Source organism: Eumetopias jubatus, unplaced genomic scaffold, assembly GCF_037043125.1.
Source record: "Eumetopias jubatus isolate StellerSeaLion01/CBP00866 unplaced genomic scaffold, mEumJub1_p1.0 scaffold_15, whole genome shotgun sequence".
NCBI classification, from domain to species: Eukaryota; Metazoa; Chordata; class Mammalia; order Carnivora; family Otariidae; genus Eumetopias; species Eumetopias jubatus.
This window is the reverse complement of record NW_028274821.1, coordinates 19,387,795-19,412,477: the sequence shown is the minus strand read 5'-3', so window position 1 is coordinate 19,412,477 and position 24,683 is coordinate 19,387,795. Positions and strand designations below refer to the sequence as shown.

The 24,683-nt window shown below is 40.5% G+C and overlaps 1 protein-coding gene across 1 annotated transcript in view; it reads left to right on the top strand.

The window, feature by feature from the left end:
* Nucleotides 1-24,683, top strand: part of GNAQ (G protein subunit alpha q) — a 302,033-nt gene that overhangs the window by 228,177 nt on the left and 49,173 nt on the right. The window lies entirely within an intron of this gene.

The following is a 24,683-nucleotide window of genomic DNA, read 5'->3' as shown; positions in this document are numbered from 1 at the left end:
TCCATTAGGACTCCAGATCACTTGTGAATATTTTTAAAGCCTACCTTGTAATTCTGTGAGATAAAAGTCATTTCATGGTGCTGTTTTCTCAGACCTTAAGTCAAGCCTGTTGGTAATATTGCAAATGACTTTCAGCATAGTAAGAACAACACTGCTCATTAATTACTTCATCCATGTTGACCACAGCCATCACGGTTGGTAATTAGGTAATTAGGGAACACCATCGAAAGTATTTTTTTAATGTCGGGTTGTTTTTTTTCTCCACTTAAACTAATATATGAAAATGCCATTTCCTCTCCTCTTCGTTAAATCATTAAGGAAATTCACAACTGTAGAATCCCACCTTCCCCAGATTTTCTGGTTTTGGTGAGACAACACTGAAACAAACTCTTGAAACCTTTTGTTCTTGGTTTTGAAATCTGGTGGTCATCACTTTAATCCAAAGCAGACATTGTGGTACCTCCCTTGGTATATATTTGTGAGAAACACCTGGAAATGGCTACTGACAGCCTCCCCTTCTGTCCCGGAGAACTGTGGAAAATGCGCTGCAGGCCACAGGCAAAAGCAGCTGAAGGACTTGGGATGATTGCTTTTGCTTTTCATATTTCTAAAGCTTTGTGTATTAATCTTCAAGGTTTTTATGTAGATCTGCTTTTGTCTTTCTAGATTTTCAGCCTTTCTAGGGCTTGGGGAATGAATTCCTTCATTTTTTTCCTCCAGAGAGGGACACATATCATCAAATAGAGTGAGACTGGTCAGGATCGTTGAGCTGTGTTGATTTGCGCATTCCCTTTGCTGTGTTATTTTCCCTGTGATAACACATGAACGTGGGAGCCAACTGCTCCACTATAATCCTTCTGTGCCTATATTATTACTTCAGTGCCCCTGAAAGCCAGCACACACAGTGAGGCAGCCCCATACCACATTTAAGCTTATCAACATGTATCCACACTCTTTGAGTCTTGATTTTTCTGATTTTCCGTTACACGAATGTCTGAGCACCAGTACAACAATAACTTCTCAGACCTTGACTCGGGGGCTGTCTTACAGACTCTGCTTTTCCCAGAATCTCAAACTCTTAGGCCTTTTCTCCTCTACTTCCTTTCTGAATGTGCACTCCTAACTAAAATTAATCCTTTTGAAATGGTCACAACCCATTATGTCTTAGTTTTAATAAAACATCGAGATAGTTCCCACACCCCACGTGTTCCTTTGAACCAAGATAGATTTCTCCAGCATTGCTTTCCATAAACATTTATTCTTGAAACCTGATTCTTGGAGTGGCTCAGCTGATTTAGAAAATAAATATGTAAATAAAAGAGAATAGACATTTGTAATACCTTAGGACTTTATGCCTGTTCAAAACTTTCTTAAACCATCACTCGTCTGAATCTCACCTGCCGTCATCCCGGGGAGGTGAGATGATCAGGTTGGTTGGTAATGCAGTCTAACAATGAAGATACAAGAATGGAGAGATTAAGGCCCATGGTCAAAGTCACCCAAGGCCTGAAGCCAGGCCCTTTTAGACCAGCTTGCTTTCCCCTCCTTCACAGTGTCTTCCAGAAGAAAGGGACAGATTCAGAGGAAAAGTAAAGGGAAGTATACATATCCAAGGAGCATGGAAGTCACATGACAATCCTGCCCTTGCAAGAAGGAATTGAAATACCCTCCTCTGCCCCATGCACCTTGTTATAATCCTAGATCACAGTAGACCAACCAGAGATCCTTTGCGGGTGGTGGGTGGTTCAGAGTTCCTGTATTGCTCATTTGATTTTGAACTGTCTTAAAACAAATAGTCTAAAATACGCATTTCCTTCAGATACTTCTCCTCTACTGGGTTTTAAAATGAATCCATTTTGAAGTTATTCGGCTACAACCAAAGTCTGAACATTTTCCTTAAAAGTGTGAAGCTTGTACTTTGTTCTGCTCTAAAAACTCAAGTGAGTTTGGGGAATTTTCTTCATATAAAATTCAGCGTTGGTGAGGAAATGACTAAAAACTGAGAAAAAGATTCCAACCCCAGAGGGAAGGTCTACAGGAGACTTAGAAGTAGTTAAAAGGAAGGAAGAGCTGAGTTCACGATGTCCACTCTCAGTTGGATTGGCCCTCACATCCTGTGTTGATCTTAAATTATGAAACCAGAAACTTCATCTTGGTCCTCAGCCTTTGGCATACTCGGCTCGGATTCATGGCCTGATTACTAAGGATTTTCCTGAAAGACATCCCACTTTTTTATATTTTTAACTCTTTTTCCCCATTTCCTCATTCCTTTGTTCATTTTTAGCCACCTGTCCCTTTTTTAAACCCCTTCCCCCTTTCATCCTCGGGCTTTCTGCTTCCTCATTATCATACTCTTCCACCTCTCTGCTCAGATGGCTTGAAAGAAGCTAGGAAGAAGTTTTCTGATCACCATCTTTGAATTAGAAGCAGAGACCTGCACTCGGTGCTGGTAAGGGCGTGGGTAAGTGGGCACACGGGGACACTGTTTGTGTACCTGTATATTGGAAATCCTTCAAGGCCTACATTAAACCCATACTGGTATAATCTATGCAATAATCTTTTTTTTTTTTTTTTAAGAGAGAGAGAGAATGGGGAGAGGGGCAGAGGAAGTGGAAGAGAGAGAATCCCACCGTGGGGCTCAATCTCATGACCCAGAGATCATGACCTGAGCTGAAATCAGGAGTCTGGACACTTAATTGAGTCACCCAGGTGTCCCTATGCAATATTCTTTGTAAGATGAATTATATTATATGAGAAGGGCAGATTGCCAAGGAGTATATTTAAGATTATCTGATTTCTAGAACTATATACATGTAATTATTATAGGGAAGGTTGTTAACCTCCCCCCCAAAAAAGAAAAGAATTTGGAAGATTTTCTACCACAACCAGGGTGTAAACAGTGATTGTCATTGTTGCTAGTGATAGTGTTACAAATAACAACTGAAACAATCTTTTAAAAAATAAAGTTAAGATTTAGGGCTCCTGGGTGGCTCAGTCAGTTAAGCATCTACCTTCGCCTCAGGTCATGATCCCAGGGTCCTGGGATTGGCCCCACATCGGGCTCCCTGCTCAGTGGGGAGCCTGCCTCTCCCTCTGCCCCTCTGCCTGCTCATGTTCTCTCTCTCTCTCAAATAAATAAATAAAATCTTTTAAAAAAATAAAGCAAGATTTCAGATTGGAATTTTAGCTCTGCCATTTATCATCTCTGTCCATTTTTCTTCTGGATTATCTATCATTTTCTTACTAATTTATATGAGTTCCTTATATTCTTTGAATGTGAGCCTTTTGTCATATGCATTGCAAACATCTACTTTGCAGATTGCCAGTTATTATTAGTGTCTTTTGATGAGCAGAAGTTGTAAATTTTATACAATAAAATTTATGAAAATTTACCTTTGTGGCTATAAGCACACATGTGTCTACAAATATGCATACAAGATAGGGTAAAGTCAATCACCTGAAAAGTCTGGATGAAAGGACTGTAGGGAATGGAGGGTGAGATTAAGAATTAAAATGCCAACGACGGAACCAGGTACCTATCCTAGCAGTAGTTCACCAATGTAATCAAGCATCTCTTAGCAATAATAAAAGGAGGTAATCGTGGCCTTTTAGAAGATTCATGTATCTTTAAAACAAGTTAGCTTCTCTTTGTACTGAGCTACTCCTGCACCTTCACAAGGAGATGCCGTGGGAGGGAGGAAGTTCCATGTACAATAATACCCCTCCAGGAAACCAAATACTAGAATTCATAGGGCTGTCTCTTAAGCTTTTCTCAGTATAAGTTGGTGCCATAGCATCAAAGTTGATCCTGGGCCAATACCTAGTGGTCTAAACACACAGCTTGGTGTAAGAACAAGAGTGAGAAGAGCTAAGGAAGTGGATTTTGTTTTTAGAAACTATTTCAGTGATACAAGTGAGCGTAAAGTTGGAGAGAACTTACTTGCTTTAAATATTTATCTTCACAGAAATAAAATGATACAGATGCACTTAAAGACCTCACATAACCTTGGATTCGTTTCTTTCCTTCCCCAAAAGTTACTGGCTTCAAGTTGGCACTGTGCATATTTTTTCACTTCTTTACTACATATGTGTATGTCATTAAGCAATATGTAATATTGGATGCTTAATATTATTCATGATTGTAAATTATATTTAGATGATTTCATTTTGCAGTGTTTTTTTTCCCTTCACTCAGCATTGTTCTTGAGATTTTTTTTTTTTTAATGTTACTACACATGGCTTTAATTCACTTATTTAGACCACCATCTAGTTCCATTGTGTGAATATGCCCTACTGTGTTTCACACGCTTCTCAGCCAGCGAGGTGGTTTTCAGTGTGGGTTACCTTTTCCACCCTTGCCTGTTCTCCCCCGACTCCAACCCCCAATGGAGTTGTCCTTTTTTTTTTTTTTAAAGATTTTATTTATTTATTTGAGAGAGAGAGAGCACATGAGATGGGGGAAGGTCAGAGGGAGAAGCAGACTCCCCGCTGAGCAGGGAGCCCGATGCGGGACTCAATCCTGGGACTCGATCCTGGGACTCGATCCTGGGACTCCAGGATCATGACCCGAGCCGGAGGCAGTCGCTTAACCAACTGAGCCACCCAGGCGCCCCAGGACTTGTCCTTTTTTAATCGATACATATACCTTTTAAACGTATTCTGGTTATTATTGTTTGCCAGTTATATATATAAAAATTAGCTCTCACTGCATGGCTTGTCTTTTTGCTTTGTTGCTTATGGAAGTGCTTTAATTTTTTTTTTAAAGATTTTATTTATTTATTTGACAGAGAAAGACACAGCGAGAGAGGGAACACAAGCAGGGGGAGTGGGAGAGGGAGAAGCAGGCTTCTTGCAGAGCAGGGAGCCCGATGCAGGGCTCGATCCCAGGACCCTGGGACCATGACCTGAGCCGAAGGCAGACACTTAAGGACTGAGCCACGCAGGCGCCCTGGAAGAGCTTTAATCTTAATGTAGTCAGCTCACTCATTTCCTTTTATTGGTTGTAGTATTGTATTTTCTTCAGGAATATTTTTTCCTCCCCTAGAATATGTAGATATATCCCTTATTTTGTAGTAAAAGTTACAAGGTTTGACTTTCATAGTTTTTTTTTTCTTTTTTTCAGAGAGGGAGAGAGCGGGGGTGGTGGGGGTGGAGTGGGGCAGGGAGAGGGAGAGGGAGAAGGAGAATCCCAAGCAAGCTTCATACTCACTGCAGAGCTAGAGGCGGGGCTCAATCTCACAACCCTGAGATCATGATCTGAGCCAAAAATCAAGAGTCGGATGGATGTTTTAACCGATTGAGGCACCAAGACGCCCTTTCATAGTTTTTCTATACACCTTAATTGATATTTGAGCATGACAGGGGTTAAGGATTTCATATTTTCTTGCTATCTATCTATTCAGTTGATCGGATACCATTTATTGGATAGTAAATCCATCATCCATCTCTACTGAAGGTTTTTTTTTTACCTTTTTCTTTTTTAAATTGTGAAATATATACATACATATAAAGAAAAATACACAAATTCAAAATGTATAGCACCCTGATTTATCATAAGGCATCTGTGTGTCCAGCACCCCAGTGAAGAACCAATGCCAAGACCACAGAAACCCTGGTAGTGCCCCTCCCCCAGCAGGTACCACTGTTCTTGAAGGGAGTCACTTCTTTGCTGTTCTCTTTAGTTTTAATACTTAAATATATATCCCTGAACCCTATACTTACATTTTTACTTGTGTTTAACTTTTATACAGAGGGAGTCAAATGGTGTGTTTTTGAACTTTTATATAAACTTTTGTGTCTAGCTTCTTTTGCTCAAGATTATACTTTGTAAGGTCTATACATTTTATATAATTTATTCATTTATAATCCATTCATTGCCATTTAGTATTCTATTGCATGCAAATACCACTGTCCTTTTATCCATTCTACTGTTTATAGACTTTTCATGGGTTTCCAGTATGGGGTTATTACAAATAATGTTTCTGTGAATATTCAGAGAAATATCTCTTGGTGTACACAGGCACACATTTCTATTGGATATATACCTAGGAGTAGAATCTCAGGCACATAGGGAATATGTATCTTCAACTTTAGTAGATAAGGCAAAAGTATTTTCCAAAGTGAACATAACACTGTACATTCCCACTAGTTATGTCTGAAAGTTCCTGTTATTTGCCACTGTTTTTCATTTTAGCTCTTCTGATGGTTAAAGGACTGAGCTGTAGGCCTTGCATGCACCTGTTTCCTTGGGCATACATTCACTCTGGGTGCAAAGCAGTGGTGGTTCACTAGGGCCCCATTTCCTCAGGCTCTCAGCTGCCACCTCCAGAATCAGCAGCTCCCCCTCGGAAAAGACGCCCCAAATCATGGGGTCACTTCTCTAGACCTTTCCTTCCCCAGATCTTGCCCTGGTACTTCTTCCTTACTTTTCAGCTCTCTGACACCCTTAAGCAAGTATATTTTTTATTGTGTTATTTCTTCCGGTTGTCCTCCTTCCCATTGATAGTAATGATACATGTGGCATGTGTCAAGTTTTCCTACATCTGTGGTTCTTTCTTCAGGTTTTCTGTTTGGTTGATCTGTTTACTACTGTACCAATATAAAGGTTATCAAGTCACTAGTTTTGTCATAATGCTGATATCATCAAATCTACCTACCTGTTGTTCTTCAGCATTTTCTTAGCTATTTTTGGTCTTTTACTCTCTCTCATAAATTTTAATTTCACCTGATCAAATTCTAAAAAACAAATATTAGAATTTTAATAAATATCTAGATAACTTTGAGGTTAGTCTTTCAACTTTGCAGTATTGAATTTTACCATCCACAAACAGGACATGGTATAGCTCACCATTACTGTCATTTAAAACACTGCTTATGTCATTGTATGTGGTCAGTTTTTATAAATGTTCCATAGGTGCTTGAAATTGTGATTTCATATTTGGGTACAAGGTTCTATATTATATCTGTTAGAACAAACTTGTTAATTGAGTTATTCAAATCTTCTAAATCCTTACTCATTTCTTGTCTATTTGATTAATTACTGACTTTTTTATTGTTCTTAATATTTTATTGACATAGGCATATATAGAACCACATATAAATGATAAGTGTTCACTTTGAGGTATTATCACAGAGTGAGCACATCCATGTAATTACCATCTACCACGAGAAATTGACATTATTAGTACCCTAGAAGCTCCCTTGTGCCCCTTTCCAATCACAACTCCCCCCCTTTTCCCCGAGGAGTAACTACTATTTTGACTTCTAACACCATTAGTTTTGCCTTTTTTGAACTTAATATAAATGAAATTAAATACATTCTTTTGTGTCAGCTTCTTGTGTTCAAAATAGCGTTAGATAAATTCATGTTGTGTGTCACTAAAGTTTTTCATTTTTATTACTTTATATCATTCAATTAAATGAATATGCCACAAAGTATCCATCCTATTTTTGATGGACATCTGAGTGGTTTTCTCTTCGCAGGGGTTGTGCATAATGCCGCCATGAATATCCTTTTCATGTTTTTTGGCTTATATGTGCCTGATGTTCTGTCCGGTAGGAATAGAATTGATAATTCACAGTAAATGTGTATGTTCATCTGTTGTGGATACTGCCTGTGTTCATTTTCTAGGGTTGCTCTAACAAATCACAGGCTTGGTGGGTTACAAAATAGAAATTTGTTCTCACAGTTCCCAAGGCTAAGGCTCGAAGTCTAAAATCAAGATATCAACAGGGCCATGCTCCCTCTGAAGGCTGTGGAGGAGAATCTCCCTTCTCTCTTCCTCTTTCAGCTTCTGTTGGCATTTCTTGTGGTTGCCTAGCTCAGGTCCCTTCCTCTCTCTTCCCTTAGCCGTCTCCTCTCTGACCATGTCTTCTCTTCTCTGCTGTCTTAGAAGGACACTTGTTGGATTTAGGGCCCACCGAGATAATCCAGGAGGATCTCATCTCAAGATCCTTCACTTAATTATGTCTATAAAGATTTTTTTTTTCCCAAATAAGGTCTCATTCACAGGTTCTGGAGGAAAGGGTGTGAACATACCTTTTTGGGGGGGTCACCATTCAACCCACTAAGCTGCCAGTTTGAACTCTGGAAACAGTTTACACTTCCACCCACAGTATATGTGTGTCCTACTTTCTTACCAACATAGATACACTCCACTTTTAAGTTTCAGCTATTATATTGGGTGTGTAGTAGCATCTCATTCTGGTGTGAATTTGCCTTTCTCTGATTACAATGAAATTGAATACTTTGTATATTTCTTTACCATTGAAGTGCCTTAAGGAGGACGTGTAAAGGATAGAGTTTAAAAGTGCCTGTTTAATTACATTATCAGTTTTCTTTTGGTCTGCTTTTAAAAAAATCATTAATTTAGAGGTCTTTGTATATTCTTTTTTTTTTTAAGATTTTATTTATTTATTTGACAGAGAGACACAGCGGGAGAGGGAACACAAGCAGGGGGAGTGGGAGAGGGAGAGGGAGATGCAGGCTTCCTGCAGAGCAGGGAGCCCAATGTGGGGCTCAATCCTAGGACCCTGGGATCATGACCTGAGCCGAAGGCAGATGCTTAACGACTGATCCACCCAGGTGCCCCTGTATATTCTTGATACAAATCCTTTGTAAGTTATCTATATTGCAAATAACTTCTGCCACTCCATGATTTGCTTTTTTACCACCTTGAATGATATATATTTTTTAAGGATTTTATTTATTTATTTTAGAGAGGGGGAGAGAGAGAGAGAGAAAATGCCAGCAGGGGGAGGGGTCGAGGGGGAGGGAGAGGGAGAATCTCAGGCTGACTCTGTGCTGAGCGTGGAGCCCTATCCTGGGCTCAATCTCATGACCCTAAGATCATGACCTGAGCCAAAACCAAGAGTTGGATGCTTAACCGACTGAGCCATCCAGGTGCCCCTTAAATGATATCTTTTGATGTGGTCAATTAATTGGTCTTTTAAACTCTGTCCTTTACATGTCCTCCTTAAGGAATCTTTCCCCCCAATTACAGTGCATAGCATTTATATTTTGGAAATGGCCATCTTAACATGATAGTTGCTGTAAATTTTTTGGTCTTGAATTATATTGCGTATATAATTTCACCTTTTTTATTTTGTCAATTCTAATTAGAAATAAAATACTAATATTAACACCAGCATTTTAACATTATAAACATAAATAACCACCAGCATGTAATTTTTCCTTGATCGTAACATCACTTGAGTAGGAATTACCCTTGTATGTACTTTGGGAACATTGGAGAAAATGGAAATATATTAAACTTTTATTTTAAGGTATATATTTCTTTTAGACAAATATAAAAATATATAATATATGTAAAATAAAAATGGTATACATTGTATACTATATATCAAGTTACCCTGCCAATCTTTTGTCATAAAAATATATGTATACCTTGGTCGGCTCATAAAAGTATACAGAAATGAATCCCTGAAAAGAAAAAAAGAAAAAAAGAGGAAAAAGTATCCTCTGACTTTTATGGGGGAAAAATGTAAAGCGAACTGAAAAGCCGCGTGTGGGGTTTTTCCCCCCTCACTGACTGAGTTATTTTTAAACCTCCCACTTCGGTTGTAAACTTGTCTACTTTTTTAATTCCACACTTGTATTTTTTATATTTGCAGATTTCATTATTATGTCCATGATAAGTTTTCAATTTGTATGTACTGCTGATGAACTGTTGTTTCTGTCATCAAGAAGATGGTGGGTGTTATTTTTTGTTTTTGTGTTTTTTTTTTTGTTTTTTGAAGTCTGAGTGCTCTTTGCTGAAATAAAGCAGTTATGCAATACCCAGACTGGAAGTGCCTGTGTCCTGCCTTTTGGTCTGGTGAGTCACAGAAGAGGCTGTGTTTTTGTAAGAGGTGGAGTCGGAGCAGGAGGAAGGCAGCAGAGAGCCAGGGCCGCACTGGGCAGACGACACATGCAGGAAGCGAGCTGAACAGGTTGTTACTAACTTGGGAGCCAAAGAGTATTTCGGGAGCAGTGTCTGTAGTGACAGAAGGTCTAGCCATGGAGAAAGTGGAAGAGATTAAATTGAGGGTTTTTTTTTTATTAACAGCTTATTGAGATATAACTCGTATACCGCCCAATTCGCCCTCTTAAAGTATATGCTTCAGTGGATTTTAGTATATTCATAGAATTATACGAATGTCACCACTATCTAATTGTTGTTGTTTTTTTTTAATACACAATAGACTATTTTTTTAGAGCAGTTTCAGGTTCACAGCAAAACTGAGTGGAAGATTTCCCATAGATCCTCTTCCGTCACACATGCATAGCCTCCCCCACAGGGGATTTGTTATATTTATTTGTTACACTTGATACATTTGTTACAATTGAGGACCCTACACTGACATGTGATGATCACTCAAAGCTCATAGTTTCCTTCAGGATTCACCCTTTCTATGGATTGTTGTACATTCTATGGATTTTGACAAATACATAACAACATGTATTCACCATTCTAGTAGACAGAATGGTTTCACTGCCCTGAAATATTCTGTGCTTCTCCAATTCATCCCCCTCCCTCCCTCCCTCCCTCCTACACTCTGGCAACCACTGATTTTTTACTGCCTCCAGAGTTTTGCCTTTTCCAGAATGTCATAAAGTTGGAATCCTACAGTATGTAGCCTTTTCAGATTCGCTTCTTTCACTTGGTGATATGCATTTAAGATTTATCTGTGTCTTCTGTGGTTTGGTAGCTTGTTTCTTTTTGGTACTGAATAATATTTCATTGTCTGGATGGACCTCAGTGTGTTCATCTCTTCACCTGCTGAAGGACGTCTTCGCTGCTTCCAGGTTTCGACAACTTTGAATAAAGCTGCTGACAACATCCATGTGCAGGTTTTGGGGTGGACATAAGTTTTCATCTCCTTTGGGTACATACCAAGTTTGCAGGATTGTATAAGAGTATGTTTCATTTTGTAGGACACCGTTCAACTGTCTTCCCAAGTTCCTGTACCATTTTGCATTCCCATCAGCAATGAGTACAAACCCCTGCTGCTCCACATTTGGTGTTGTCATTGCTCCAGAGTTTGGCCATTCTGATAGGTGTGTAGTGATATCTCTTTGTTGTTTCAGTTGGCATTTCTCTAATGTTCTATGTCATAGAGCATTTTTGCATATGTTTGTTATTTTGCATATCTTCTTTGGTGAGTTGTCTGTTTAGGTATTTGGCCCATTTTTAATCCGGTGGTTAGTTTTCTTATTGTTGAATTTGAAGAGTTCTTGGGTATTTTGGATAACAGTCCTTTATCAGTTCTGTCATTTGCAAATAGCTTCTCCCAGTCTGTAGCTTGTCTTCTCATTTTCTAGTCTTATTTTCTTGTAATGTCTTTGCCTGCTTTTGATATTAGGATAAGGCTGTCTCACAGAACAAGTTTGCATGTATCCCTCTGCTACTGTCTCCTGGAAGAGACTGTGGATAATTCATATAATTTCTTCCTTAAATGTTTGGTAGAATTCACAAGTGAGCCCATCTGGACCTGCTTTCTGATTGGGAAGGTCGTTAATTATTGATTCAGTTTCTTTACTAGATAGAAGCCAATTCAGATTTTCTGTTTCTTCTTGTGTGAGTTTTGACAGATTCTGTCTTTCAAGGAATTGGTCCATTTCATGTAGGTTATCAAATTTGTGAGCATAGAATCATCCATAGTATTCCTTTCTTGTCCTTTTAGTGTCCATAGGCTCTGTAGTGACCTCTTCTTTTGTTTCTGATACTAGCAGTTTGTGTTCTCTCTTTTTTTCTTAGTTATCCCAGCCTGAAGTTAGGCTCTGATAAAACCCCAATAGTTTATACTCTGGTAAAATAATTTCCCTTGAGACCAGCCCTTATTAGGAAGAACAGAATGCTCTGGTGTATTTCATAATGACTCCTTTTCCATCTCCTTATGACCATGTTCCCCCAGAGTCTTTAGTGCTCAGACTTGCCCTCCAGCAATTTGTCAGTTACAGTTTAGGGTTTCCTCCCCCTACGTTGGTCCCTGTGGAAGTTTTTGTCTCACAGTTTCTGCTCCAGTAAGTTGTGATTCTCTGTATTCACGTGTCTGTCTCTCTAATTCGTGGGATAGCAGTGTGCCCCATGTCCTCACTTCTCTGATGGATCTAAGAAGAGTTACTGATTTTTCATTTTGTTCACCATTTTACTTCTTGTTAGGACTCAGTGGTGACTTCCAAACTTCCTGCAGGACAGACTGGGAACAGGAAGTCACTACTCTCTAATTTGAGGACCTTATTATTATTACCCCCAAATTAAACACCGTTCCCATTATCAGTCACTTTCTCTGCCTTCTACCACCCCCCCACCCACAGCCTTGAGCAACCACTAATCTACTTTATGTCTCTATGAATTTGTCTGTTTTGTATCATTCATATAAACAAAATCATGTAATATGTGGGCTTTTGTGTTCATCCATGTGATAGCATGTTTTAGTACTTCCTTTTTTTTTTTGCCAAATAATATTCCATTGTATGGATATACTGTATTTTACTTATTCATTAATCAGTTGATGGACACTTGGGTCGATCAGACTTTTTGGCTATTACAAATAATGCTGCTGTGAACATTCATGGATAGTTTTTTTCTCTGGACATATATTTTCCCTTCTTTTGGATGTTCCTAGAAGTAAAATTTCTGCATTACAATAGCTCCATTCCAAGCTGATGTTTGCACAGGGATTCGAACCCATACCCATTGGGGATCAGAGAGCGAGAGAGTTCCTTAACCTCCAGTGAGGTTACATTTTTGGTAATTGGATGATTACATCTTAAGGAACTGTAAAACCATTTTCAGTGTGGCCACACCACTTTGCACTCCTACCAGTAATGTATTAGGGTTCCGATTTCTCCATATCCTGACACTCGTTATCATCGGCCTTTTTTGTTTTAGCCATCCTAGGGGTGGTAAAGTGGTATCTCATCGTGGTTCTGACTCCTCAGTTGACTAACAATGTTTTCATTTGTTTTATTGGCCATTTGTATATCCTCTTTTGAGAAATACCTATTAAGATCTTTTGGTTATTGTTAATGGGCTTATTTCTCTTTTATTGTTGAGTTGCAAGAATCCTTTATATATAATTGATACTAGACTTATCAGAAATATGATTTACAAATATATTCTCCTATTGTGTAGGTTGTCTTGTCACGTCTTAAAAGTGTTTTTTGATACACAAAGTTTTTTAATTTTGATGAGTCCAAGTCATCTGCTTTTTCTTTGGTTGCTTATGCTGTAGGTGTCATGCCTAAGAAATGTGCCTCATGTAAGGCTATGAATATTTACACCTGTGTCTTCTTCTAGAAGTTTTGTGGTTCTTGCATTTTAGTTTATGATTTATTTTGAGTTAAGTTTTGTATATGATATAAGGTAAAGGCCTAACTTTATTTATTGGCAGGTGGAAGTTCAGTTGTCCCAGCATCATTTATTGAAAGATTCTTCTTTCCCATTGAGTTTTCTTGGCACTCTTGTCAAAAACCAGTTGACCATAAACATAAGCATTTATTTCTAGACTCTCGATTCTGTTTCATTAATGTGTGTGTCTGTCTTTAAGCCAGTGTCACAGTGTCTTGATTATTGAGCTTTGTAGTAAGTTTAGAAATTAGAAAGTGTGAATCTTTCACCTTTGTTCTTCTTTTCAAGATGGTCCCTTGCATTTATTTCCATGTAAATTTTAGGATCACCTTGTCTATTCTTGCATACTACTCCCCAAAAAAATCTAACTGGGATTTGGCAGGAATGATGTTTAATACATATATCAATTTGGGGAGTATTGTTACCTGAACACTTGAGAAGAACGTGAACTCTGCTACTTTTGGGTCAAGTGCCTATTAATACGCTTTCAGGCCTAGTTGGCTTATAGTGTTTTTCAAATCTTCCTTTAAAAAAAAAAATTATTTATTTATTTATTTATTTATTTATTTATTTATTTATTTGTCAGAGAGAGAGAGAGCACAAGCAGGGGGAGCAGCAGGCAGAGGGAGAGGGAGAAGCAGACTCCCAGCTGAGTAGGGAGCCCAACATGGGGCCCAATCCTAGGACCTTGGGATCATGACCTGCGCCGAAGGCAGACACTTAACTGACCGAGCCACCCAGGCGCCCCTGTTTTTCAAATCTTTCTGCTTGTTCTGCCAGGTTGCTTCATCCATTATTGAAAGTCTTGAGCTGTTCAGTTGTTTTTCTCCCTTCAACTTTGACAGGGTTTGCTTCGTGTATTTTGGGCCTCTACTTTTCAGTGCATATGTTTATAATTGTTAGACTTTCTTGATGGATTTAATCTTCTTCATCATAAAGATGGATATAGTCTTCATGCTCCGTCTCTAGTAACAATTTTTGTCAGAAGGTTTATTTGTCTGATATTAGTGTAGTCACTCCAGCTCTCCTTTTGGTTACTTTTGCACATGTCTTTTTCTGTCTTTGGACATTCAGTCCATTTTGCCTTTGAGTCTAAAGGGGGTCTCTTGTAGCCAGGGTGTAGTTGGGTCATGGTTTGTTTTCTTTTTATCCCTTCTATCAGTCTCTGCCTATTGATGTGGAATATTTTTGCTGCTGATTCTCACAGCTGCTGTGGCTGGGAGGCAGTTGGTTGTCAGGGCTGTTGTGGAGCTAGGAAAGGGGGATAGGAATAGTGCAAGTTAAATACCCCAAAATTCACTGTTCTCGCCCACATCGGCTATTTCTCTTGAACAAATGTTCTTCAGATTGTTGCAAGTCTTTGGTTAATTTCAAGGTTCTGAAAAAGTTGATGTTGACAGCTTTTTGCCAATTTTCTCATTTTTGTGGCAGGGTGGATTTTTGGAGGTCCTTGCTTCGTCATCCATGTGTGCCTCTCCAAATTGAATTTTTAAGGTCTGACCATTCCATAATCATAGGAACACAGTTGATATGTGAAAGTGCTTTTTTACCTATTAGAATGGCAGAGATTCAAAAGAAGGATGGATGTAGAGAAATAGATATACCACTGGAAGGAAGATAAATTGGCACAACCTGCTACTGGTATGGAATTTGTAAAAATCCTTTTTGGTGGTTATACCGTTTGATCCAGTAATTCTGCTTCTGGGGATTTATGCTAATTGTTTAATTGCTTATTCTCTACAATGATATGTAGAGAATAGTCCATGACAACATTGTATATAGTTGTGAATAACTGAAAACAACTAAATTATCTAATAGTAGAAGATTGGATAAAAAAAATTCAGAGTACAGGTTTCTCCCAGTATCAGAAGTAGAGCATTCCTGTGAAACTGTTACTGGAGTTATTGGAGTTGGATTCTTGGGCTTAAAACAATAGAAACAAGGCCAGAGCTAAGAGTCAAAGGCCCAGGCTAGGCTTTATTGGGGCTATAGCTCAAGCTGAAGGGAGACACAGCACCAACAGAGAATGGTTAGGCTGGCCTCTGTGAACAGAGGGGAAGGCCCGCTTATATAGAGAAAGTTCCCTCCTCCTGACTGGTTGGAAGGGCCTCATCCTGATTTCTTGGAAGGCAACTTAGGCAGCTCCTTGGTGCTTTTTGTAGCCGGGGGGGGGGGGGGGGGGGGGGCTCTATTTTAAGTCCGGCTTGTGTATGAGGCCACACCCTAGCTGCATTTTGATTCTGCTCCTCAAGAGAGGCAGTTTAACCATAGCCACCAACAGACAGTGCCCCAGATGCACAAATTTCTTGTTTGGGCTTATTCCATGGACCCTAACTACCTTATTCCCTACCTGAGAAATTTCATTCTTCTTATTCTTAAGGGGAACGTGGATGGGGTCTTCTGTATCTACTTCCTGCTTATTAGGGGCATAGACCCTGTCTGTCATTGGAGGTTAAGGAACTCTCTCGCTCTCTGATCCCCAGTGGGTATGGGTTCGAATCCCTGTGCAAACATCAGCTTGGAAAGGAGCTATTGTAATGCAGAGGATACAGATTCAACAAGTAAGTTAAACAGGCAAGACCCAAAAAGTAACAGCAGAAAATGGCCACGAAGGGCCCAAGGAAAGGCAAGAACCAAGTAACACTTGGCAGGTACCCCTTAATAGAGTCCCGGATGGTTTGAGTGGTAGGGTTCTTAAAATTATGGAGCCAGGAGGCCTGTTGGAGGCTGATGTTAGCCCTTTGTTCCACCTCTCCAGAAGCATTAATGTAGAAACAACAAGATGGATTAGCAATAGCACATACTCCCCTGGGTTCGGTCAGTAAATCGTGTAAGGCTAATTGGTGATCTAAGAGCATGAAGCCAGAGAGTCTAATAAGCTTCCATTGGTTGGCCTCAGGGGCCACAACTTGAGATTCATCACTAAGCCATCCTGATTCATTGAAAGAATACCCTTGCCTTTTCTAAAACCTTTCAGAAGCCAAAATGGCATAAAGCAAAGATGCATTTACAACTTCATAAAAGCAGAAAATCCTCTTCAGATTTCTTTCGGTTAGCGAAAACAGGTATGGATGGTTTGTCCTAAAAACAAAGTGGCATAAAGTAAACTTTTGGATAACAGGGGAACTCGTTTATCCAGAAAATAAAATGCTATGAGGGACTAAAAATGATAATATAGATGTACAGTTATTAGAAAGTGGCTCCCTGTATATTGATGTAAAGAAATGATTTCAAAATACCATAGATAGCACATGTCTAATTTTTAAAGATATATAACACAGGTATTTATTACTGACACATACAGAAACGTCTGGAAGGTTAGTTAAAATGCAACTGTTAGGGATTATCTCCAAATGGTTGGATTAAGGGCAGTTTTGTTTTTTGGTGTTCCATTTGTCTTATCTGCATCTCTAATGTTTTTCATAGACATATATACTGTGTAGACTAAAGAAGTGATAGATGTTTTTAAAGTCAAATTAAGAAATCTTTTTTAGAATGTTTATCAACTGAAATCTGGTTAAGCAAAAATAAACCTTGGGCTGCTTTCTCTTTTCCTAATTGCTTTCAGAAGGATAAGATGGGGATTCAAGTGAGGAAAGAAATTGGTACAGATGACTCGTCACAGCAGCTTAGCCATATTAGAAAACATCCATTTTCTGTCAATTTGCTGAAAATACCTTGAAAACTGAGACAGCCTTTAGAAATAATCCAAATTAAGGAGTTCATTGAAATAAGGGCGACAGTTTTATGAGGCCAGGATTTATCTCAACACTTGTTTGTTCATCTCCGACGGAGCACATGCAGAGGGTTAAAAGCCCAAAATAAATGGAAAGCTCGACATTGTCGACAGTCAAATAAATGCTGTGGGCTCCAAGCCAGAGGAGCCTGGACCACTGTGGTGGCCAGATTGAACCAGCTGAGGTCTTTCTTGAATACCATCTGATTCTCCCCCCGCCCCCCTTTTTTTTTTTCCGGAAGAGAAGAGTTTGTCTTTTGGTGGGGAATCTGCACTTTATAAAGCCTAAGATCATTATCAGTGGCTTTGTTACTCTCCAGAGAATCAGCACATGTGATGGAACTCCAGGCTCAGTGGTTCCTAGGAGGTCCGGATTGCATGAAATTTTCTTCGGAGGGGTTAGAGTAAGAGGCAGGGGCATGAGTAAGTGCCGGTCTCTGTACCTTCTGTGGCCTCAGTTAAATCTGCCGCAGTGACATCTCCAACATGTTTTTACACATGAACCTATGAAGAAATGAATGAAGGCTGTATTTTTTCTTTTCTTTTCTTTTTTTTTTTTTTGAATTGCCGATTCCTGTGATGGGAATTGTCACTTGAGGAAAGGAATAAGATGAACAGGGATTTCGTTGAAGGAGGGACGTGGGCAGCTTTGATGTACAGCTTCAAGACAGTGCCTGGAAAGGCAGTAGGGAAGTAGAAAGAGTCAGATTGTCCTGGTTTGAATGCAGCTCTAGCCATCTCAGGCTGGATAATCTGGAAGAGGTTAATATCTTCGTGCCTTGCCTCTCTTTGGTCCACAGTGAGGATATTATTTGTCTCAAAGTGTCATGAGGATTATTAAAATAGGTATCATCTAAACTTACTGGATGGAGCACATTGAGATTCAGTAAGTGATAGTTCACGTTATCAATAATGTTAATGGTAAAGGAAATGCTGTTATAACTTTCATTTCTAAACAATATCCTCTGTGGCTAATTCAGTCGTCCTCAAGAGAGCTCTTTGATGTGACATTTATGCCTTACAGCCAGAGAAATAGACTTAACTAGTATTTGTTCAATAAGATAAAAATAGGGGGAAAAGTGTTATTTGTGCAAATGCTAAAAAACAAAGAAGCTTTTGTTTGAGAAAATTCCTTTCAGAATAATAGGAGGAAAAGGTTTTAAAATGCCAAACAGGGAACTGAAATCAATATGGCTTTTAAAATACAGCTACTCCTATTCATATTTGTTATCTACTTCCATGTTTTATTTATCATAGTGTTTGTATTAGTCATGACTTTGTGCTTGAAAAAGACAAAAATTCTTGCAAACTAACTCAAGCACATAGTGGCTTATGCACCCAGGAAGCGGCCTTAGAGGCTCATTGAACCAGGGATGGGCCTGGGGATCTCTTTCTCTGGTCAAATAGCCCCGAATCGTATCTGCCCATCTCAGCAAGGCAAGAGAAAAAGGAGTCTCCACTTCATGTGCAAATTGAAAATTTCAGGGTAGGGGGATGTGGTCTATTGATCATCTCAGTGTGAATTAACGTTGACCCATGGTCAGAGGCAGATTTTGTTTCTAGAAGACTAGAGGGCATGAAGGGGAACACATCTGGCAGAGAGAAACAATAGCCACTATAATGGTGTTTTCCGATTGCGGGTTTCAACACATCACAGCCATTATTGGATTGAGAATTCCATATGGCGGGTCATGAGCTGCATCTTTAAAAAATTAAATAAAATAGATTTAAATGAAATTGAATAGAAAAGATCAAAGGGTATTATTGGAGAATTACTGTTTCATGAAACTCTTGTTTCCAGTGTGTGTGTGTGTGTGTGTGTGTGTGTATGTGTGTGCGCGTGCGCACGCACATGTGTTTGGACTAAGTACAATATAAAATGAATTTGTTCATGTGTGTTGTGATTTTCAAAGGCTCCCAGTCTGCATTGCACTGTGCTTTCACTGGTAAATGAGAGCTCTCAATGGGAAGGTAGTCCACTGTGTACTGGGCTCTTACTCTGCGTTCCAACCTAGGCATCGAGAGGAGCAGGGAATATGGGATAGCACCAGCTGGGGACTGGAAATAGTTGCCGCCTTACCCCCCAGTCATCAGGGTTGGGTCTCTATTTTGTTTTTGTCTGGGAAGTCTAGGGGCAGCTTTTTTTTCCCCCTTCTGTGACTCAAGTTAAGATACAAGTAATTATGAGAAATGGCTTCAGCCATAAATACCACTCCGTTTGTATGGTCTAACATACAGAGTTTCTTTCATTTGCAGGGCTGGCTTCACAGGTGTGCAGCCCTGTGCCATCACATGGGGCCCCACGCTTGGCTTAATGCCCTCATGACTCCATCTTAATTTTTTGAACATGGCCTCGCATTTTCATTTTGTACGGGGTCCTGCAAATTATGTAGCCGGTCCTTTCCACTAAACCGAGAGATCAGTGGTCAGAAAACTTTTGCCTGCACCCAGGGAGCTGTGGCCATCCTAAGATCTCCCCTGTGTTTGCGGGGCATGTGGCACCTGCAGGACGAATATATATCTTAAGTTCCCTGCGAAACTTCATTTCACCTGATGCCTCTTCATTTTAACTCTCTTAAAAAAAAAATGCCACTGAATTTGCTCTTCCTGATTAATTTGCGGCTTGTTAATCTATACTGTAATTAGCAGCTGATTTCCTGCCTCACTTCCCCAACAGTGCCAGGCTGACATGCCCGATGAGGATGGTCAGAAACTAATCATTGAAGCCGTGGCAGCACAAACTTATGTTTAATGTATGCCCCATTTCTCCCCATCCCCTCACTGCCCCCGCATCCCTTAAATAGGCTGTCAGCTTACTAAAAGGGAAGAGACAGCATCGAATTTAAAAGAGCTTGCACTTAGGTTATGTATTCATTAAACTGAGTTCCTAATGCACAGTGTTCATACGCCAGCACTTCTCCCTGTCTCATCTCTGAGTTGTCCGTTGAACTGAGTTAATGGCTAGACCCACCCCCACCCGCCCCGGCCTCCACCAAAGGCTGCCCAGAAATTAAAAACTAGGGATGAACTGGGCGAAATAATGTCTGATTTTTCATGCCCTGGAAAATAAACATCTTAAAACAATTTCCATTTCCAAATTGCCCAGCACTCAGAGTTCCTTTGGCACAGATAACAAAACATATATAATCTTTTGTTTTGTTTCGTCTTAATTCAGATTCGCTAAAACCATCAGAGGTCCCATGCTGTTCAGGTCCTTTCCCATCTAAGTAGGGAGGTCTTGCTGTGGGACTTGTCAAACCCAGAGGAAAAGCTCCTAAGACGTCGGAGCTGGATTGTCAGGTGGTCTGAGCCATCCAGCTGAATGAGTCGCAGGTTGGGGTTTCAGGTGCTCACTCGCACTGAAGTAGCGCTCTTTCCAAGGGGAGAGACGGTAGGGGAAAGACAGTTGGGGGAAGACGCCTTTTTTTGACAAAGGCCTGTTGTTGACACTGATAATAAGCCCCCTGTTTTTGTTTTGTTTTGTTTTGTTTTGTTTTTTGAGTCTGGCAGGCCCTGGTCTCTGGTTTCAGTTGAGAGTGTGTTTTTTTGAGTCTTGGGTTGAGACAAGGCACTGAGCACACAAAGGAACCAATACCTAACTGGATAAAAATCATTCTTTTGGTCATCAGACAGAACAGAATGAGTGTTCATCAGTAGACCTCTTCTTCTTTCTCCTCTCATCCAGAGTACCTTTAGAAAAACTAAAGATAAATTGTCAGTCTGCTCTTGGGGAATGCTATATATCACTTGAAACACTGAAATTAACACAGAATACTTCATACCCCAAGCCATATGCTAAATTCCAAAACTCACCTGAAATTTCTCCAGTAGTGCCAGGCATTTTGCTTATTATTCAGTCCCATTAACTGGTACACAGCACAGGGAGCAGAAATAATGCGTGTTGCTCTTTGATCACCCAAGTACACCGTCCCCATGAAGATTTTGTTTCTTTATCTCTCACACTGTGAGAAAAAGGGTAATTGTTGTTGGAATTATTACCATCTGTGTTCTTCTTTTGAAGGAGTATCACAGTCTCAGGAGATAAGAAACCTATGCATTCTTATCGAACCTTCTGCCTGCCTGAAATATAAAGCTGCGTGAACATTGAGGGACATTTGTCATTCCTGTTTCTTCTCTCCAGCAGCTGTGCCCCTTTCTGTGGCATTTAGCAGATTCGCGTTGAACAGCAGGTGTCGCACGGTTCATACAGGGTGTTTCTCCAGTGGGGTTCAAGGAGCCAAGGCAAACTTCACTCTCTGTCTTCCCGTGTTATCAGAGTCTGCATGGCACTCAGGGGTAAGGGGTTCTCTGGGTTCGCTCTCTCATTCCACTTGGCTGTCCTCAGATTGGGTTTGCTCAGAATTTCACTGTTGAACCAGACTCTCCACACAGTGTTAGCAGACCATAACCAAGGTGACAAGGGAAGAAGTCTCTATGGTGCCAATGCCAGGGGCTTCAGCAGCCAGCCCGAGCCCACTTCACTGAAGTCCCCAGAGGCTTCTGAATGCACAGGTGGGTTTGGACTCCCGAGTGGTTTAGCTACAGGGTTAGCTGCAATCAGAACCTGTGGAATGGATGGATGCCTTGACCGCAAGTCCAGAGAGATTCCTTCAGAAAAATACTTCTCGTGATAAAGGAAAGCCTCAAAGAGAAAGCTGGTACTGCTCTTGCACTTGGCCATTAGCATTAACTAGTCTGTTGTCTCCCAGCGAAACCGAACATTAGGCGCATCTCGTACAGGGTGGGGAAAGCCTTGGAGCTCATGTCTTCTGGTCCCAGGCTTGGTGTTTGTCCTGCCACACTTTGCTTTGAATGTCAAGCTAAGGTGAGGGACATTTTTGTCCCTGAGTTGAATATCTCATGGCAGAAATTTCCAGGGCTAAATATTTATTGACCATCTCTCATGAGATGGAAGGATCTCTACAAACCATCTAGCTCAGTAGCTTTTACAATTGAGGCCAAAGATATTGGAGTATCCAGGGTTACTCAGACTTGGGTTTCCATTGGCGATTTTAGCAAAAAGAGCTTAGAACTTGAAAGAGGATTGAGATCCGAGATTTACTGCTTTCTCACTGCCTGGCCGTGGGGGCTCTCAAGGCCTCGGTCTATTTAGCTTTTAAGTAGGGATAAGAACAGTGCACTCTTCAGCGGTGTTGGGGTTACTGTAAGTGGATTCAGTGACTTGACATATGTAAAGTGTTTAGGATGGTCTCTGAGACATAATAAATGCTATAAAAGTAAGTATAATAATTATGGTAATGGTTATTCCTAATCCAGGAGTCTGAAAATATTCCATTTTGGAAATTTGCTCCTTTCCTGGGGTTCAGAGTATAAAAGCTACAACCTCCAAACATTAAAACTCAATAAATTCCCTATATTTGGAAGATGTTTTAGGGCTTGTTTCTTTGCAGAAGGAGCAAGGGGGGAGGGGGCACCATGGCTTCAAGATTTAATCCAATCTTGATTCAATGTCCAGATGGGCTGAGGAGAAAGGCAAAAGGTTTCACGTATGAAATCCTGTAAAAACACACCAATTTGAGATCGCTTAGTGTTCCTTCTCTTTCCAGCAGTCATCTTAAAGAAGAAGAGAGACTTCTCTTTAGATATTAATATTCTCACTCCGTGTTATCAGATTGCACTGGATGCTTCTTATGGAAATCTGATGAGAGTTACTGTCACTGTTGGCACTTTGGAGTACTTCGTCTTCTAGCCTGGCTTGGACCATTTGCTAATAGTTTCAGTGTAGATCTGAATTCCTTAGTGAGATTATAAGCTCCTTGGTAAGAATAGCTAGTGATGTATATTGACAGAGCAACTGACCACCTACATGGTTATATTTAGAGCAGAGGTTCTCAACAAAGCTGGTGGGAGGCGCTTTTGCCTCCACCCCCAGGGAACATTTGCCAATGTTTGGAGCCATTTTGGGGTCTCACAACTGGAGAGGTGCTGCTTGCACCCAATGGGAGAGGTTAGGAATGCTGCTAAATATCCTGCAATGCACAGGACTGCCCTTCACAATGAAGAGGACCACCATACCTCCCCCCCCCACCCCACCATTTTTCCCCAGCCAGCTCATTGACTATCAGGAATTCCGGAGTTAGAGGATCATACGTTTGTCTGGTGTTGAACCCTGTTAAAATGCCAATACACATTAGGCTTCCCCTGACACTTCTATATTAGGGTAATTTCGTCTGCCCACTATCTCCTTCCAAAGGTAGATTTTATAAAGATAGATTAATTAAATACAAGAGCACAGAGTATTTCCAAAGAGAAAGGCACAGGAAAGAGCTTACCGAAACCTAAAATTTACTTAATTTCTTTTTGCTCGGGGCAGTCAGACCTTTTGTACCCGCCCCGGGAGGCCCCACACAGCTACCTGGTTGAAAACAAGAGCAAAGGGCACCCGCTCAGAGCCAGCCATTCTTTACAGAGTGTCGGTCCCCTCCCGCAACGGGGACTCCAACTGTCACCAGCTGACACTCGCTCTTGGGCCACGGTCGGCGGCAGCAAAACGGCAGGCCCGGCGCTCCAGGCATCTGAGCACCACCATCTGATCCCCCCAGGCGCCGAGCCCAGTCTGTAATGGAGTGAACATTTTCAAGTTTAGCACCTCTCCCTTCTGGATCAAGCTCAAAAGAAAATCAGAGACACCCAGAAGACTCGTCCAGTGTGCATTATTTATTAGTCAAAAATCACAAGGGACAATGGTGTTTATTTTCTTTCTCCTGGATTCTTAGAAGTGCACGTGCCCCTTTTGAAAGCTGTTTCAGCAGTTCTCAAGAACAATTCGCTCTTTCCAGCGTGTAGTTGGAGTCGATGTATTCTCTCTGAGCTCTGAATCAGAACCGAGATTTTTTTTTTTTAAGTTTTAAGGAAATGAGTTTTTCTTCTCCAAAAAGAGACTTCATTTTCCACTTCACACTGATACCCATTTTTTACTGTAGTGAAATAGGCATAAAACTTCATGTTTCTAAGCACACAGTTGAGTGGGGTTAAGAACATCCATGTGGGTGCACAGCCATCACCTCAATCCATCTCCAGAATTTGTTCATTTATGCAAACTGAAACTCTGAACCCATTAAGCTGTAACTGCCCACTCTGCCCTCCCCCCAGCCCCTGACAATCACCATTCGACTTTCTGTCGCTATGAATCTGACCACTCTAGGTACCTCACGGAAGTACCCTTTTATGACCGGCTTATTTTACTTAACGTGTCTTCAGTTTTCATCCAGGAAGCATGTGTAACAATTTCCTTTCTCTCTAAGGCTGCAATGATATTCCACTGGATGTCTGTTCCACATTTTGTTTACCCACTTGTCCATCAGTGGACACTTGGGTTGCTTCTACCTTTTGGCTATTTAAATAATGCCACTTATGAAAATGGGCATAGGGGTGCCTGGGTGGCTCAGTCAGTGAAGCAGCTGCCTTCAGCTCGGGTCATGATCTCAGGGTCCCGGGATCAAGCACCATTTCGGGCTCCCCCCTGAGTGGGGAGTCTGCTTCCTCTGCCTCTGCCCCCACTCCCCTGCTCATGCTCCTGTGTGCACTCTCTCAAATAAAGAAAATATTAAAAAAAAAAAAAAGGGTATATA